The sequence below is a fragment of the Megascapheus bottae genome, chromosome X (assembly GCF_031878675.1).
Source record: "Megascapheus bottae isolate mThoBot1 chromosome X, mThoBot2.hap1, whole genome shotgun sequence".
Lineage (NCBI taxonomy): Eukaryota > Metazoa > Chordata > Mammalia > Rodentia > Geomyidae > Megascapheus > Megascapheus bottae.
This window is the reverse complement of record NC_143547.1, coordinates 64,521,112-64,536,191: the sequence shown is the minus strand read 5'-3', so window position 1 is coordinate 64,536,191 and position 15,080 is coordinate 64,521,112. Positions and strand designations below refer to the sequence as shown.

Here is a 15,080-nt window from a genome sequence, read left to right as displayed (position 1 = left end):
AAACCATACAAATTTGTGCAAAATATCTGTAACAACAATGAAAGATTCAAGGCTCACGTCTAGCCAGGAATGTATGTCTCATGCTTGTAATTCTTGTAATTCTAGCTACTCTGGAGGCTGAGATCTGAGGATTCTTGTTCCATGTTAGCCAGGCAGAAAATTCCATAAGATTCCCATTGGCAGTTAACCAGCAAAACAAATGAAGTAGAATTTTGACTCAAGTAGGAGAGCACAAGTCTAGGGTAATAAAGCTCAGTGATAGTGCCCAGACTCTGAGTTAAAGCCCTAGTTCCAGCATACAAATAAATCAGACAGCCATATCTAAACATGTATACAAGTATACAAATAAATTTAGAAATCACAAACCTCCATATAAAATATGATATTTGCTTATTTTATAATTTAGGGCTTAAAAATTGTCTCTTATAATGTTTGAGGAAGGGGCCGGGAGTTTGGCCTAGTGGTAGAAGTATTTGCCTAGCATGCACCAAGACCTGGGTTCAATTCCTTGGTACCATATACATAGAAAAAAAAAAGCCAGAAATGGTGCTGAACCTCAAGTGCTAGAGTTCTAGCCTTGACAGTGCTCAGACCCTGAGCTCAATCCCAGGACTGGCAAAAAAAAAAAAAAAAGTTTGAGTAAATGTTTTTGAACCATTAAAATATTTTAGTACATATATATATATAACTGGGAAATGGATTTTTATGCAATGTTCAGCATATTTTCTGAAATTTTTTAATTTTAAATGAATCCCCTCACTTGTCTCCCTATCTTTTGCTTTCCTCTGACGACTCTATACTACTGAAATGTCACATTGTGTACTTATTTTCTTTGCTCAAAAACATCCAGTGGCTTTAGGTTGTCAGTGGAATGCAATGGCTGTTAATTTCTGTTTAAAATACTGAGTCTCAGAAGAGAATTTACACTCTGAAGCTAGGTGCTGTGATCAAGCTTGTCCAGCTGCTCTTTGTCTGCTCACAAACATCTAGATTGATGACTGTGCCCCAGCAGACATTTGCTAAGTGTTTGTTAAATGATTGACCGTGCTCATTTTTAACATTTTCTGTTTCTACTTTCTTTATTTCCTGACTCAATATTCATCCAATAAAATTTTTACCTAGTGGAGAAAACATGATAAGGAGGCAAGGAAAATCAGCCATGTTGATTGGCCTCAAAAGGCTTAGAATCTCTAAGTAACATGAATTGTGCAAACTCAGATTACATCCACAGCCTCATCAAGACCAAATGGTTCTTCCATTTGCCCTCATTATCTCAAAATAATCCTATGTTTACCTATGCTTTGAAATTTTTAATTGCACCATAGTTTTCCTTGATAGTACTGAAATGAAACTTTAAGCGTTCGACTGCTCCTTTCCCACTCCAAATATTATTAGTAAGTCTATGTCCAAATTCAATTACACACTATTATACAATATAGACAAAACATACATTCTACCACTCAGCCCTAACTGCTCTAGAAAAAGGACTGTGATGTATCATGAATATTTTGTGGATATGCATATACATTTGATATATATATATATATGTATATATATATATACTTATATCTAATTCATAGAATCAATTGTGGATGACTCAGTTTCTTGTGGATGACTCAGGTTCTTAGAGATGAAACTTAAAAAGTCAACTATTATTAATGTCACCCATTTCTTGAATCTTGTCTCAGTATGTGTAGCTATTATAAAATTTTATGGCCTGGGAAGCTTCAGAAACACATATATTTCTCAATGTTTTGGATTTGAGAATTCCAACATCAAGTTGCTGGATGATTCAGGGCCACTGTGGGCACACTTCCTGATTTGCAGATGACTGCCTTCTTACTTTATCTTCATGCAGTAAAGAAAGATGTAACCTCTCATGTCTCTTCTATAAGGTGGCAAAAAAACATTGATAAGGCATTACTTATATACTCTACTTATCTCTAAAACTTATCCCCAAAACACCTACCTCCAAATACCATCACATTGTTGATTAGGGCTGCAACGTATGAATTTTGAACAGACACATTTATAATTGGGAAGTATGTTCTTCTGCTTGAAATTTTAACCTCTCATAGAGCCTTTCTCTATAGCTTCTCACCTCTACTAAAGTGAGTGTATGTACATATATATATACATATATACCTACCTATTGGATTGGATTCAATCCCCAACACTTCACAGAGTAATGTGGTTGCAATTACATAGATATTCCATTTTACTATATTCATTTCCATGGTGCAGCAGACTGTAAAAGAAAAATAAAATATGTGGTTGTTTATTTTAGTTTCTCCTACAAACAATTACAAGCTTGAGAAGTTAAAATACTACAAATTCATTGTACTATATTCCTGAAAGTCATATGTCCAACATTTGCCTCACTAAACTAAAACCAATATTTGGTATCTAGAAGAGCAACATTTCTTCTGGTGTCCCTAAGGGAAATTTCATTTCCTTGTCTTTTTCAGCTTCTGGAGCTTGTCTGCATTCTTAAACTTGTGACGTCTTCCAATGCCTTCAGAGTTAACAACATAGTATTATTAAATCTGTCTGATTGATCTTTTCTGCTTCCTCTTCCACTTTAAAGGACTTCTGTGATTGAACTGGATTAAACCAGTCTATGTAAGATAATCTCCATATGTTAAAGTCAATGAATAAGCCAACTTAATTATAATTGCCATCTTAATCTCCTTTCCATGTAATGTATAGAACATTGACATCTTTGCTGGCCATTATTCTGCTTACCACACAAGCCATGTATATGGAGGCTACAAGTTTTTGCATTGGAAGAAAATGTTACAGTCTGCTGGTCATTACCATCTTAACTCTCCCAGCTTTTTGAATAACTGAATCAAAATATCCATGGTAAAATTGTCATATTTCAATCAGTTCTCTGCTGATGACTCCCCAAAGTACCTGTCATAAACTGTCCTACCTTGGTCCAATCCCACAAATAGACATAGCACATAAGCTTAGGTATGTCTACCCAAAGCTGAAAACCCTAAAGTTCTCTTTTCCGTTTCTTTTCCTTTACACTCTGTACCCAAACTTCCAGAAAACAATAGTTTTGTGTTTCTTTTTATTTTATATGCCTTTAATTCTTTTATTCTTTTTTACTTTGTTTTTGTTCAGTTGCTCATCTCTTCTTACACCATATGCTAAATACCCTTCTTGATGCTGATTCTGTTCTTTTTGATACTGTCAACAGTCCTAATTCTGAAACTCTGTCTTGTATTATTTTCATATTTGGGCTTTTAATTTGTTCATATGAACTCTGCCATATTTCTACATAAGAGACTCTACATTCCAATGTACCCACTCCCAGATGAATGTAACTCTAACCCCTTTATCTGTTATCCCAATAGTAAAACACAATTTTTAAAAATAGCAATGTGTTGGGGCCTACAAAAAAAGAAATAATGTACCTACTACTTGACGATGTAACTGAAACCCCTTTATACCTTACCCAAACAATAAAACAGACATAAAAAAACAAGAAACTCTACGTTTCTACCTTATTGTGTCTTAATCCTCTTTTTCTAGGCTCAAACATTTAACAGTATGAGACTACACATTATTACTTCTAATATTGGTTATTTAATGTCCCTCCATCCCAGGCACAGTTCTAGACCTTTTCTTTAGCTGTCACTTTAGTTTGGATGACAAACTTACTTCTTACCATTCTATGTTTCAATATCTTTCAAAACATGCCTACTCTCAAGCTTGTCCATGATCAAATATTTTAATACCACCCTTACTACCTTATCGGCTCCCTCATTTCTTTGTTACTGCCTTTCAATTAATACTGCATATTTAGCATATAGTTGATCTATAATTTATTTCTAAATGAAAATCTTGATTCTCCAAATATGTAATTAAATGCTCCAGGATAGAGTTTATAGCCAGCTTATTGAGAGGGACAGGGGGTATATCACAGTACCTGGCATATAGCCTGAAATACAGAACATCAATAGATTTTTGTTCATTAACTCAACCAGGATCTTTCTTTCCATCACCTTTCCTGATGATGAGAACATAAGATTGTTTTTGAGGTAGGGCTTGCACTACTGAGAGCAGGTTTTTGAATATAAAGAAAAAGGTAGAGCCCCTAGACAAAGAGAAATTCAGGTACATCATTTTACTGTTCATTTTTACATGGAGTGATTAAATTCTCGATGACAAGAACATATGACTACTTGTTGAAATGATTTGTTTTAGGTAATACAAACAGCATTGTCTCTCAAGTCTACATGATGAAATAGCAAAGACTTATTTATTATGTCTCTACCACTGGCATGGAATTTTTAAAAGATGTATTTTAACTATGGGGTTCTCTTGAGATTAGAGAACAGGCAAAAAAAAGAATGAAATCTTCTTTGTTTTCTCAGGCCCACAGCATTTTAAGCTCTACCATGCTATTTTGTCAAGGATCTTCCTCTTATCCATGCAAAAGTGCATTCTTTTTATTGTAATGTAGTTGTAAAACTCTAACAGCCATCATAATTTCATTAAATCATGTTGAACTTCATAGAACTGCTGAAAAGGATATATAATATGCAGTATTTGTTCTGCATACTGACTGACTATTTATAATATTTAGTCTATACTTTGCTATTTATTCTAAAAATGACATATTTGTTTTTTGTTTTCTTAGTCGAGCATAAGGCAAATTGTATTAATTAGGCTATTTACATGATTTCCTAACTTAGAGCAGTGAAATTTGCCTTCAGCTAGCAAATAATTGAAATTACAATTGCTAGAGATATCACAAATTTGTTAATTATATCAGGCTTCATCAAGCTGTGATAGGTTGCTAAATGGTCTTTTATCTCTGTTTTCCCATTCTTTTCATTTATCTGCTACCAAAACTTTGTTCCCTTCCTGTCTAATCTAGAGTTGCCAAAAAGCTGATACATACCTCCTGATCATCTGGACTAAATTTCCACTTTAAATTTAGGAATCTGTATTCTTCTAGAGACGGATTGATTATAGTCTGTCATTATTGCCTTTTGAAAAAATATGTCTAAAAATTTAGAGAATCTTTGCTTTTTAGAAATAATATATTTAAGAAAATATATTAAAATTGAAAGCCAAAAGAAGGAAATGCAACTACTCAGCACTAGAGTAATGCCTCTGTAAAGCTGTCTTAAATTTTCCTCTTAAGATATGTTTAGATTGTTTTAATATTTTTTTTTCAATTTGAGGGTAGATGTTAATTTGAGAGAGGTGGAGGGCAACAGAACATGACTCAAAACAAATCAATAATGAATAAAAGAAAATATAATTACAGCATTACAGGAGAGCTATTTATAGAATATCTTCCATAAACACTAGTCCCTAGCATGTTATCCTGAAATACAATTTTTAAAACTCACTGTGAGAAATTCCACTATCCAAATAATTTCAGAAAATAATGTATTCTATCCCATTTTCTGGGGAAACCATAGTGCTTCAACATATTAAAGTCTCGGGGAGGGCCTTGCAGTCATTTTAGGAGGAAACCCTCATTGCTCTCCAGGGCGCGGCTTCAATTTCAACAACTTTTTTGGCGCCCTCACTTGCAGCACAGCCCTCAGGTCGCGGCCCAAGAGTGCGAATGCGGCTCAGAGCAGATGATCATGGTGGGAAGCATTGATGACCGCAGCGCCTTCAGTCTGCCCGACGCCAGGCCATAATGACTTCTTTACCATCCTGGACCTCTCAGGGGGGGAGCACCAGTACAAGTTCTTTGTGGATGCACAATGGGTTCATGACCCATCAGCTGGGCATGATTAATAATTTGATACATGTGAAGAAATCTGCTTTTGAAGTGTTTGATGCTTTAAAACTAGATTCTATGGAAAGCTCTGAGACAGCTTGTCGAGACCTTTCCAACTGCCTCCAGGGCCATATGGTCAAGAAATGTACGTGTTTCAATTTGAAGAGAGATTTAAATCCACACCCATCCTCCTGCCTCACCTCCTCCAGGGTATTCTTAACAAGGACACCAATATTTCTTGTGATCCTGCCTTGCTTCGTGAGCCCAACCACATCATGCTGAACCAACTCTATGCATTGTCCATTAAGGACAGTGTAATGGTCCTTAGTGCAATCCACCATTACAAGAAGAAGCACGACACCACGCTGCTGTACAAGCTCATCTGAAGATGCACTGCCCGCCTCCCCGGAGGCTGGAGTTGGCTCCCTTGCCTCGTCACTGAGCCAGTCTTATCTCTGACTGGATGGCTGATTTGCTTTGAGGGTGATGATGTGTGTTCAGAGCCTCCACGTAGGAAACTCTGCTTTTTGTATTTGGTTGCAGATGAGAGCTTTATGAGTTCATGGAATTTATTTTAAGATATTAAAAACCCACATATATGTATATATATATACATATGAGAGGAAGGCTATGGAAGCTGCGTGGGCCCAGCTTGATGTATTCTCTCTGACCTAGACCTGGCTGGAGGAACTGCAGAGAGAAGTATACAGAAAACTTGTTTTCCTCAAGTGAGCGAACAGCAGACTCTAGGATCTCAGCTGGGTGGCAGGTCCCTGGCATCTCCAGGTGAGTGAGGGGTGGATTTGTGTATACGTCTGCCTCCTCCTGACTGCTAGCTGCAAGGTGCCTTCCCTTGCGTGGCTTGCTGTGTCCCCACTGTGTGTAGCGCAGTCTTGTGGTCTTTTGTAGGACATCAGATGTCCTTTTCCCTCTCGTTTCTTCCTTTAATAGCCACTTTCAGATTCCACACTCCACCACTCTAATCCCAAACGCACTGGGCAAATGACCCTTTGAAAACTACTATAGACTTTCCCACATCAGACACCCGGATTGCCAGGGTCTCCTCCTTAGCCCAGCCACTTTGTTTCACTACTCGTTAGCCTCTCCTAAGGATAGTCTGGCTCACTACTCTAATCAAGGCCCCAGCTTGATATGTGGCACCTTGTAACTGGTCTTCCCATGTGGCCTGGCCCTACTTCTGGTTCTAGCAGATAGCTCTGCAGGTAGGTGTGGAACCCGGGTAGTTGTCCAGGTCTTTTTAACATGCCTGTGTTTTACGTTAATTACAAAATGAATACCTCTTCATTGACATTAAGAGACGATTGAAGAAATTCATGCCTTTGCTAAAAGGTTCTGATTTTTCTCACTAGGCTAGGGAAAAACACAATCTTAACCTGCTTTGGATACAAGTTCATTCTGACTCATTTGTTGTATTTTTCCCTTCTTTTTAAATGTGTGGGTGATCAAGTAGTGCCACTGAGTTCTGTTTATGAGTTGAAAAACATTTAGTCCACCCTTGGTATTTTGAGATAAAACACTTCCACCCCCCCCCAAAAAAAAAGTCTCTGGGAAATCTAGAGTAAGGCTATCTATGCAACATTAACTAATTTCCTGTTCCCCAAACATGCTACAACACAGATTTTACACAAAACCTATTGGTATTTGAGGAACTTGCTGGAATAAATGATACTTTAGACTCATGTCCAAATGACTTAATGTGCCCTAGGATGCTACTCACATTCTATCCTTCCCTATTATTCTATCTTCATCTCCAGCTATTTGCTCTCCTGACCTATTCTATTCAGATCCCTAAAAGAAGTTATCTACCTGACTTCCTAATGCATACATTTCATTACTTAGTATCTTATGCTTCTAGTCTCCAAGGCAATGGCCTTTCGATTAATAATCTTGCTTGTTCCTATATTGTTAAGTCTCATTTGAAGTTCTTTTTATTTTTTTATTTTTTATTTTTTTTTGCCAGTCCTGGGCTTGAGCTCAGGGCTTGAGCACTGTCCTTGGACTTTCTCAAGGCTAGAGCTCTACCACTTGAGCCTCAGCACCACTTCTGGCTTTTTTCTATGTATGTGGTACCGAGGAATTGAACCCAGGTCTTCATGCATGCTAGGCAAGCACTTTAACCACTAGGCCAAACTCCTGGCCCTGAAGTTCTTTTTTAGGGCTGACGTTTTCTGCCAATTTTCCCACACAAACTTTTGCTTGTGTCTTTATATGTCTGCTGGTAAGTCAAGTTCAGTGGTATATCCTCAGATACTGGAATGGTATAGCAAGCTTGAGCTGGAACCACTGTATTCTGACTTACTAGGGCAAATTATGTATTTTCCAGAATTTCGTGAATGAACTGATGTTCACTTCTCCTCTTCTACAACTCCATTGCCTTCCTTTGAAATGTATAGTGAAGTCAGCCATGTGAAGAATACTTCCAGAAAACACAATAATTTTGTTTGGAGAAAGACTGGTAAATATTCACCTGACCAGCACTCACTCAGTGCTTATCATACTTAGTGTTATACCTGGCCTTTGGTGCATAGTAGGCATTAAAAATATTTTACATAGCTTAAATTTTCTACACTTTAGACTTTGGAATGACCCTTTTAACATTAAAAATGTCTTTCTCCTTTCATTTCTTTTTTGAAATCTGTTTTCCTAAAGGCAAGGATTGTGTCATTTATTTCTATATATCTTACGGTGCCTTGAAGAGAGTAAGCACATCATAATTTTTAAGTGGCAGCTGTATCTACAGACTTAAATTGGGTGTCTCAACCCTTTTAGTCAGTCTATTATACCATAACTTTTACTCAGATAGGAGTAGCAGTCATTGACTCCAATGGGTTATTTTCCCTAAAATATGCCATTGTTATGTCACCACTGTGCACAGATTTAAAAAAATATGGCTATTATTTACCAAAGTCCATCTGTTCTCCTGTTTTCTAGAAAAGGAAAGGAAATGATCTATGCAATAATTGTGTTAAATATTTATCCCTTTTGGGGAAGGTTGCTCAGGAGTTAACTTAGGGATGAAGATTTAAAAGTAATTTATTAAAGAAAATAATTTCCAGTAAAAACTGGTAAGAGAATAGAGATGGAAAACAAGAGATACATCTTTGTGGTTGTTGTTTTAATGAACTTTAATGTTTTATTTTGCTTTTCTATTCTTTTTTTTCCCTTGTGGTTTATCACCTGTTGTTGCCATGTCTGATTTGGGTACCTGGTGTTTTGTATATGTCGTTAGTGGTTTCTTTGAATCAGGGAAGGGAAGGGCAAAAATGAGATGATGAGATGAAGGCCAAAGGATAAACCAGTGTAATAGCTATATTCACAAGACAATATGTTGGAAATGAATTTTACAGCTTGGGAGGGGGTTAGGGAAGGAAAGTGAGAGAAAAACATTGGAAGGGGTAAGCAATGTTCAAGAAGTAATACACTTAATATCTTAAAAATGTAACTGTAACCCTTCTATGAATTTCCCTGATAATAAAATTTTAAAAATAAGAATAAAAATGGATGGGAAGCCTTACAATGACATCAGCTGGATTCCAGTAAGCAATTATAAACCATCATGTCTTGGCCTTTTCTCTACCTGAGGTAAGGGTGTTGGGACTTCATACTCCTGAATCTGAAGACTATTGCGGTTAGGTATTATAGATATGTATATGTGTTTATTTGAATGAGGGAAGGGAAGAGTAAAAACAAGATGATGAGACAAAGGACAAAGGGTGATCCAATGTAACCAAGATATTCTCAAGACTATAACTTTATAACTTGGGTGGGGGTGGTAGAAGAAAATGGGAGAAAAGTGGAGAAGTGATAACAGTGTGAAAGAAGTAATGTACTCCCTACCTTATGAATGTAATAGTAACTCCTCTATACATCATCCTGACAATAAAATAAAATTTAAAAATAGAAAGGAAAAAAGCACAAAAACTTAGCTTCTCTCAATAAGAGAGAAAAATACTCCTAGCAAGAAGCACATGGATAATGTAGTAATAATTAGAAGACATTTGAAAAGAGCATTATTAAATTCTAAATGGATTCCTAAACAAATTCAGAGTTGATTTTCTTGCCTTTGGGATATGTTTAATTACCTTTTGTCATGATTCTATTATCAAGCACCTTTTTGACCTTGGGGAAGAAAATTAAATTTGAGGGTCCCAATTTCCTTATTTATGAAACAAAGATAAGGAATGATAGTCTAGCTTCAAAGGACACATTAACAACAAGGACTTCAGCCTAAGGCACCAGTTCCTCTAGTAAGTCTACAAAATGACAATAGGCTTATGTGAAAAAAAAGTATATACTTGGTTTTGCTTTGGAAAAGTTATATTCATCAGTGTTCCTTATGGTAGAATTTCTTAGAGCTTTCAATCCTGTGATACATTAGGCTACATATCTATAATATCCCATTTAAGTCAGTGTGTTGTTTATTAGCACCTGTGACAAGTATGAGACTTTTAGCCTACCAGCTAGCTAGAACCTTCACCTAGAAGAAGGCTTGAAGTTCCAATTTCTGAGTATAAGACAAATTAGTGTTCATAGTAGTAGCAGTAACAGCATTTATATAAGTTCCTTAATGTGATTTGATGAAGGTGATGTACCAACATCATAGGTAGTGTGATGAAATCTAGAATATGAACATCAAGGTTAAGGAACCTAAATACTCAGTAATGGGCAATAAGCAGGATTGGTGCATTCTTTTCCTGGAGGAAGACATTATTTTTATTATGCTTACAGAAAAAAAAAAAACTGTGCTTCGAGTAGGGGATAATCTATGCAGCCAGGCTGTTATCTATGTACATACATTCATTAAAAGTCCCGCAAAATTACAGTTGACTCCTCTGTTCTCTTAATTCATTAAAAAATGCCTGAACACTATGAAAAGATGTCTTCTTACATTTCATTCTGAAGTCTATTTCAATAATTGCTGAGAAATTTAGACAAGAAATGAGTGAACATTTTCCTTAAACTTGACTCTGTCATACTTTTTTGACCAGATTGTTTTTTTGAAAAGAGTTGATTAACTAGAGAGTCTCAGGATGAGGATATGTATCCAAAAGAACTTGTTTCAGCCGGCACAGTGGCTTATGCCTGTAATCCTAGCTACACAGGAAGTGAGATCTGAGGATCAAGGTTCAAAAACAGCCCTGGCACAATAGGTTCCAATACTCTTATCTCCAATTAACCTCTAGAAAAAGGGAAGTGGGGCTTGGATCAAGGGTAGGGCAGTAGCCTTGAGCTGAAACTGAAGAGCTCAAGGCAAGGGCTCAAGCCCAGTGGTAAAGTGGTAGTCTTGAGCTGAAGAGCTCAGGGTCAGCGCCCAGGCCAAGTTTAAGCCCCATGACCCACAAAAATAAACAAACAAACAAACAAACAAACAAACACACTTGCTTCATTTCTTCCTTTTTTTCCGCTTTCTTTCCTCCTTGATCCTTCAAGCATCTCTCCTAGATGCACAGGGGTTTCTCAGACTTAGTACATGATTTTCAGTCTCTACTGACTACATTATTTACTTTCAGAAATATAGCAGAAATATAGAATAACAGTAGGAAATACTCATCAACTACCTAGGAAATCCATCCAAGTTATTTCTTCATCTGTGGAAAGTTTCTCACCTTGGACCACCTTCAGAGTGAATATATTCAAGCCAGACAGATAAGCATACCCTCATAGGCACAGGGCAAATCATAATTTTATTAAAATTAGAAATATGACCCATAGTATTGGGACTATGCCTCTCCAAGTTGTTCAAATGTATCATTTCACGATATGAGTGTGAAGCAGTGTGCAGAAATTTTAGGGTGCTAGGAACATGCATTAAGTTTTCTTTAATCTGTTTTCCTTATCTGACACTTTAATCAACTCTGATATTTTTTGGAAGAAGAAAATGTATACATTATAAATATATGACATTAAATATTTGCAAAATTGATTTCTACTTCAAGAAATAATATAACCATACCCTACCAGAATAGTAAAAATGATCAATTGGATTGATTAGAGTGCGGATCTGTATCAAATACCAATTTTCTTTGAATTTTAAATAACACGGCAATGTTCTAGAAGTTAATGTTCATGAACTTTTCTGATAGCCTTAGTCTTTCCCAAGCTTAAATCTTTTAAGACATTATCCTGGGACTTTTCACATGGAAGCAACACAGATTCCTCAGCCCAATTCAATGAATTCATATAGAAATATATTAGCTAAAATTTTTAGGAGATTGTCACACAGTTCAAACTCATCTCCATTTTCAAAGCAGAAGTATAAATGTATAATTTGTCATCCAGAGCCTAAGGATGTGAGAATGATTGCTCTATGCAAGCTGTGGAATAGGTCTCAGTTCTTTTCTGCACATCTCAGTGATATACATACATACTTGCACAATTAACCTCAGCCCAGAGGACACAATCAATAACATTCATGAATTCCACAAATGATAGGTGAAGAAAATCTCAAGCATGCTGTGCTGGATTCCATTATTCCTCTGGGAATGAGTTGACTGAAATTTGAGAAACAAATACTTGAAATTACAGTATTTGCCTCCACCTGTGTGTTATGTGTTGTTATTGTTATTATCAGAATAATAGAAAATAATATTTCAATATGGTTTATTTTCTATCCTTCTGAACAAGTCTCCCTAGGAATCAGTTTTATTAATGAAACCAAATTACAAGCATCCCAGCTTGCTTGTCCTTGCTTTAATGAATTAAAACAAATAGCCAAAAATAGTCCCTTGTAATTATGTTTTATAGGTATGTATTCCATGGAATTTTTTCAAGTTGATAGCAGGTGTTATGGACATAGTAGGTGCTCAATAAATAGTAATTAATGTCGATGTAACAATTTCCTTTTGGAACTTGTCAATTTCTCTTATTTGTGAATCCTTCGTTTGCTTCTGTGCCTCCCTGATTACAAGGCCCTGATCAAAGACTTCTCTAACTCCTCATGCTTAGAAAAGCGCATATTTTAAACTTTGCTAAATCCTTTTCTTTGTAACAAAAGCTACTGCTGTCAAGATGATTTCTTCACCACATATAACATTTTATTTCTTCAAAAAAAGCCCCATAGAACATCAAATAATAACTTGGACCATATTTGCAATGAAAAAAGTTCCATTTGTAATTAAATCAAGAACAAAACAGGAGGCATTTTTTAATCAAGTCCATAGCTAGCCGTGGCATAAATATGTTGTTTGAAGTAGTCATTCTTGACATTCCCAATTTCAGGATAATATTAAACCTGAGTTAAGAGGTTTATCTTTGTGATTGCTGTTCTTAATGAACTACATGAAGTTATTTCTTTTCTCTTTTTTGCCCCTTAAGTTTAATCTCACGTGGTTACGGTACCTGACTTTGTTACCTAGTACGTTGTATTTATGTTTATTTGTGTATTTGAAATAGGGAAGGAAAGGGGGAAAACAAGGTGATGGGGAGGGGGAGGGGGGAGAGAAAGGAGGACAAAAACATGAGAAGGGATATCAAGTTTTGACAAGTAATCCTTATCCCAAAAATAAAATACATTTAAAAGACAAAGAGGATGGGGTGTGGTGAGGGCCTGAGTTAAAGCTGATAATCTGGGTTAAGGGAGTGTGCTTCCAAAGAAGGAAAATATATGACCTAATATGGTTTGACTTTTAATTCTTTTAATTTTTGGCATTTTTAGCACTGAACTCAGAAATCCATACCCGATTGACCAAGCACTCTACCATTTAAACAAGGTACCATTCCTTATGCTTTCAGCTTTTTTGTCAGACAGGTCTCAGGCTTTTGCCTAGGTTGGTCCTTGCATCATGATCCTACTAGAGATGTGAGCAACAGGGTCCAGTTCATTTTTTTTGTTCCCAATTACTAACTTACTGCTCAGCAGCAGGAAGGCACAGGATTCTTCTCATGAAAGAAGGAAGCCAGGTCAAGAATACATAGGTTCACTGTGTTACTGTAACAGATAATTTTACATAATCAAGGAATTGCAAGAGTAATAGATATTCTGAGCAAGAATGCATATAAAGAGGGCTCAGAAAGGAATGATGAAAAATAAAATCTATTAACTCTGTAATTTCTACATAGATCAACCTTATTCCTAAGTTAAAAGAAAAAGACAGTCTGCTTTCCAGCAGTGGTTCTCAGCTTTGTCTGTACATTAGCATCACTTAGGGAGCTTTTTGAAAACTACAGATGCCTTTTGTCCCACCTCCAGAGAGCTTGGCTTAATTGGTTTTGGATACAAGCAGAATACTGGAATTTTTACATCTCCCTGGGTGATTCTAATGTGTGACTGGTTGAAGAACTACTCCCCTATAGTAAATTGGGGAGCTGAAACTTGTTTCTGCCATATGAATGATTTCTAGTCATTGCTTTTCTTCAAGAAAAATTTTTTCAAGCTTGAGTGTACATTGGTATCTCTCAGGGGTATTTACATATTTAATTATCAACTTCAGAAAATTCTGATTCCTATTCACACACTTTGATGAAACTAGCCCAAGATGAATAAAAATGATCAAAGTCTGAACTACAAATGGAAGATCAAATGGGTAATGTACAGTTGGGATCTTGGCTTTGGCAGTTAAAGTTAGATCTTCAGGTCAATAGCATCACCTAGAACCTTACTTGAAATGCAAATTCTCCTGCACCTACCCCAGCTTACTGAATCAGTGCCTGTATTTTAATAACAGTATCTTGGTAATTCAAATATACATATGGGTTTGAGAAGTAGTGGGCTATCGGGCCAAGTTGTCTTATAATGCCATCATTGTTTAAACCACTGATGAGTGTTTCTCCAACCTTGTTTTGATTCATGGAAGGTAAATAATAGACACTTGATTTAATCATTCACTGTACTACGTTCTTTTAAGAATCAAATATGGGAGAAGATATGTCCCATGATTATCTTTTTCTTTCTGTGCATAGTAACTGTACATTCATGAACAGGCATTTGGGGTTCAACTCTGAAATCAATGGGTAGAAGTGGCCCTCATATTATTAGTAAGTTTGCTAATATCAAATATTTTCTGGAAGTTGAAAGTGTATACACTGTTAATACAGAAAATGAACTATTGTCAAAATCAGATTAAACTTTTACTTTGCTTATGTTACTACACCAAACCTTTCAGTTATGAACTGAATACCCTTGAGCATAAGAAATTCTGGTGTTGCATTTTAATAATCACCCCAGGTGATTCTAATAAAGGGATACTCTTGATCACAATTTGTAAAAACCTAGTACAGAGGATCAACAAGGAAAAAAATAAGAGAAGATTTTTATTGAGACTTTATATTGGATACACAACGTGCTACTAGATAATTCACGGTA

General features: G+C 36.1%; 1 pseudogene; it reads left to right on the top strand.

The window, feature by feature from the left end:
* Positions 1-5,634: 5,634 nt before the first annotated feature.
* Positions 5,635-6,144, top strand: LOC150041194 (5'-AMP-activated protein kinase subunit beta-2 pseudogene; annotated as a pseudogene).
* The last annotated feature ends 8,936 nt before the right edge of the window (positions 6,145-15,080 follow it).